The following is a 5030-nucleotide window of genomic DNA, read 5'->3' as shown; positions in this document are numbered from 1 at the left end:
GAAGTATTTCATGCATATAAAGGGAGGAGAGCTGGCTCATTAATTTTAACAGGTGCTATTTCAAAGCATCCACATGTACTGTTGTTGCACACTTAATATGGCAATGAAACCACTCCCTGACCGCAACCAACCTTAACCTTGACTGATGGCACAACCGCCTCCGGCAATCACATTAAAAGCCACATTTGTTCATATTCGCACAGGGAAACACATTTTGCAATCTTCTTAATTTAACCAGACTGATAGATCGCAGGGCTGGTGCTTTATTGCCACAGCGTGTTATGTCCACAGCACTGACTGCCCTTGAAACCAGCACTGTCCTATTTAAAAAAAATAATACAAGTGCTGTGGGTTTTGAGGATGCAAAGACCTCTGAATATGACCGCTTGAGGTGAACAATCTATAAATCTGAAGCAGGGAATACAGGGAACTCCATTTTATGAGGTCTATATGACGTCATTAAGTGCCAGCCTTACTGTTTTTCTGCAATGAAAAGAATTTAGAGTAATGTCTTACTTTGTCACACTTCATTTTATGGTACAATAATCGCTATAACAAATCATTAACTAAGACTTTTAGCTCAATTAAGTATTAATTTACTGCTTATTAGCAGTTAGTAAGGTAGGTGTTGAATTTATTGGATTAGGACTGTAGAATAGGTTAATAATTTGAAGTACAAATAAATAGCTAACATTTTAATAATAAGCAAGTAATAAACAGTGATGGTCACACTTTATTGTGATGGTCTGTTTGTTGAATTTAAGTTACATTGCATCCACATGCCAAATAATTCTCACCAGATTATAAATAGACTGTTAGATTGAGGTTAGGGTTTAGGTTGGGTTTAGTGTAAGTTGACATGTACTTGCAAAATTTCTTATAGTCAATTAAACGTCTGTTGAAGGAGCAGTATCAACAGATATTAATCAGACGTTCTACTGATGCTCAAATGGACCATCAAAATAAAGTGTTACTACAGTAATTCATAGTGTAAATTGATACTTAAACTTAAAAATGTTACTAATCTGTTTAAGACAAAATCTTGAGATTGAAAGTTTGTTTAGTAACATTTTACATTAAACTTCCCTATGTAAATGGTTTAAACAAATGGTGTTTATTAATGAGGAATAGCTAATTTATAATTGCATTATAAAGTATTGATAAGTTGTTAATTCTTCATATTTTAAAAGGTTTGTTTAAAATAATACAAAGGCTGTTTTCACACCTGCCTTATTTAGTTCGGTTGAATTGCACTAGAGTTTGTTTTCCCTCTTGGTGCGGTTTGTTTGGGCAGTTGTAAATGTAGCAATCACACTTTAGTGCACACCAAAAGCAAACCAAAAAAGCGTACCGAGATCTCCTTGAAGAGGTGCTCTTAGTACACGTTCAAACAAACCCTGGAGTGGTTCGTTTGTGGTAAGAACATTTTCCGAACTAATTCAGACCCAACCGCAAAGAAGTATTGCGCCTTTTTTGACTAATCCATCTGCCGTAGACCGATGCGCTGTCCCATCTTATGGGGTGTGGAGGAAAAATTTTTGTTGACAACTCTTTACCAACAATTTTAAACAGAGAGAGAGAGAGAAAGGGAACAACGTTACCTGATGGATCGTTGGTAATATTTCCGGAAGATGACCATGTCGCAGTTTATCTAAATTAATTCACGTCTCCTTCTGAAATAACTTGCGATGCGCCTTCACCGTTTGCAATCCATAGTAAAAAGCGACATTTTGTGTCTGCCGGTTTGTTTAGGAAATATGATATAAAAAATATTTGAGAAATATCGCTAAATTACGAAATATGCTATCCATCTCAGATGCAGAAAAGCTAGTCCATGCTTTTATGACTTCGAGACTGGATTACTGTAATGCTCTATTTGCTGGCTGCCCAGCATCCTCTATTAACAAACTTCAATTAGTTCAAAATGCAGCAGCCAGAGTTCTGACCAGGTCTAGAAAATATAATCATATAACCCCAATTTTATCCTCCCTACACTGGCTGCCTGTTAAGTTTCGTATTGAATTTAAAATATTACTTCTCACCTATAAAGCTCTAAATAATCTAGCTCCTGTTTATCTAACCAACCTTCTGTCTCGCTACAAACCAACTCGCTCTTTAAGATCTCAAAATTCAGGGCTTCTGGTAGTACCTAGAATAGCAAAATCAAGTAAAGGAGGTCGAGCCTTCTCTTTCATGGCTCCTACACTCTGGAATAGCCTCCCTGATAACGTCCGAGGCTCAGACACACTCTCCCAGTTCAAAACTAGATTAAAGACCTATCTGTTTAGTAAAGCATACACTCAATGCATCACCTAGCGGGTTCCACACAGGCTTCTGCATCTTGTTTATATACACTATGAACAGCAGCTACGCTAATTATTCTCTTTATTCTCTATTTTCACCTGGGGATACTCATCCCGAGGTCCTCAGATTATGCGGAGTCACTGATTGGATCCAAGACCAGCGACGTGATGATCCCAAGGATTCCATATCCGGGACCAGGCCATATCCTGAGCTGCTGCTGCACTGATGGTCTTGGGGAGTGGAGATCATGAGTCTGATTCCAGCGACGCTCCAGGGACAGACGAGTCTTCGCTGAGGCTATCTTCCAGCCTAAACCACGACGAATGAAGTTCTGCACAAGACTTTTGGCCAGCGGAGAAATTAAAATGGTCGTGCCCAACTGAGTCTGGTTCTCTCAAGGTTTTTTTTCTTCACTCCCATCAGGTGAAGTTTTTTTTCCCTCTCCGCTGTTGCCACTGCCTCGCATGGTTCAGGATTGGTAGAGCTACGCATCGATGAATTTGCTCTTCAGTGTTTGAACTCTCAGTAATGATTAAATCACACTGAACTGAGCTAAACTGAACTGAACTGAACTTAAACACTAAAACCTGAACCACACTGTTCCAGTTACTATGACCATTTATGTGAAGCTGCTTTGACACAATCTACATTGTAAAAGCGCTATACAAATAAAGCTGAATTGAATTGAATTGAAAGTAGTTTAGGAAATATGTTCATTTTCTTACATGACTGCATTTTGGTTCTTTTTAACTGGTTTGGACCAAAGCAAACAGTGGGGTGTGAAAAGGACCCAAAAACGGCAGAAAAATGCTACATTGTGTTATTTGTTGCCCTTGGTCTAAACCAAATGAACCGAACCACAGATGTGAAAGACTGGGTGAATAATATAAGCCATTGTATGTCCCTTTTTGTCCGAAAAAACAGTTCTGTAATCAGAAGTATTTCTTTAACGTGTTTTCAAATAGAGCAGCATATACATAGAGCCATGGTTCACCGATAAACTACACACTATTGTGTTCACATCACAGACAAATTACAGAATTATATTAAATAATAAATGATAGTGATAATAAAATTGAAGATAATGACACCAGTGTGTACAGCTTCTCTAGTAAATGCTGCTACATCTGAAAGCATGGGAAAACAGCACATTTGATAACATGTTTTTATTCTAAACTAGGGTTTGAAATAATATTTTTGTAAAATTATTACTTAGTTTTGTGTTAAAAAGTCATGTTGAAGCAACTGCTACATTTACCAGGATCTGGAAATTTCCGAATAAAATATACCAGTAAAACAGAAAAAGCATTCATTCTTGGTGGGACACTGTTTCAGGGTTTATGGAGAGCTCAGCAGATCTGCAGCACCACTGTCTGTTTGTACTGAAAATATCAACACGTATGAATGTCAATGATCAATTTGTTTTTACAGAATAGAAATGAGAGCGTGTCTGTCGTTAATTGCACTCTTAAGGCGTTATGTTGTGCCTGCTGAGTTATTGAGCTCTCTACTGCTTCAGCAGAATCAATGATCAGACAGTGTTCCTGCAGTGTGTCAAGGTGGAGAGATTATGACAGGTGAAAGAGAGAGAGAGAGAGAGAGAGAGAGAGAGAGAGAGAGAGAGAGAGAGAGAGAGAGAGAGAGAGAGAGAGAGAGAGAGAGAGAGAGAGAGAGAGAGAGAGAGAGAACATCTTGTGAGATACTGAAACCACATGGTGGTACTTGTAAATACAATGAAAGTTTTATGGTTCTCCTTCCCACCACAGTCGGAGTTTATTTCCAGTGGGCTAGTGTAATATCACCTCATCCACTGCTAGACGATGACCTCTAATTTGAACTACAGCAAAGGGAATGCAGATGAATAATGCATAAGTCTTGTCTGCTTGTACTGTTGGTCTGAGACGAATGCAATTACACGTCCCTCAGGAACCAAACTAAAGTTACTGAATAAGGAGAATTCATGTGTGAGGAGGACTGAAGTGTCCTGAGTGAAAAAGAGACATACTGTATACTGTTAAGATGAGATTAAATGGAGGGTTTTTAGTGCATGATTGCATTGTGACTTACATTTCAATAACTTCAATTCATGAACTTCCAAGGAATCAAACCCATGACATTTGCATTGGTAGCAACACAGCCTACTGTATAAGACTATTACATCATGAAAACACTGGCAGATGCGGCAAAAAAAGTGATAACAGTCACAAACCCTCCACCAGTGACTATCCTGAGCTGCATGCGACTTTGAAGGCAAGAGACAATTTCACACTTGTGAGATCATCAAAAATTCATCAGAATACTGAACTACTTTTGAAAGATGCTTTGTAGATTTAGACAGCTTGGTCGATGTGGTTATTCCAAAACCCAAATTAAACGTCAGTTTTGAGGCAACCACTTGACACATTTGTGGACAAAGAGCATCGACACATGCAGTTTCGAAAGTTTCAACTTTGACCAATGTCTGCTTTAGTTTTCTTTAAAAGTTGCTCATTTTTTATTTATCTATTTTCTATTACATATTACAACCCAGGCTCATTCTGAAAACATACCCCTATATACATTTCTGGAGAGTGCCAAATATGTCCTGACTGATTGACTGATCCACCCTCCTCCTTCCCTAAACCCAACCAATAGTGTTTTTTAAAGCACTAATTGACCCACTCCCTCAAACCCAACCAACAGATTTAAAAATCAGTTCAGAAAAAGAAAATCCCTCTTCTGATTTT

Source organism: Danio rerio, chromosome 14 (genome assembly GCF_049306965.1).
Source record: "Danio rerio strain Tuebingen ecotype United States chromosome 14, GRCz12tu, whole genome shotgun sequence".
NCBI lineage: Eukaryota > Metazoa > Chordata > Actinopteri > Cypriniformes > Danionidae > Danio > Danio rerio.
This window is presented reverse-complemented; position numbering follows the sequence as displayed.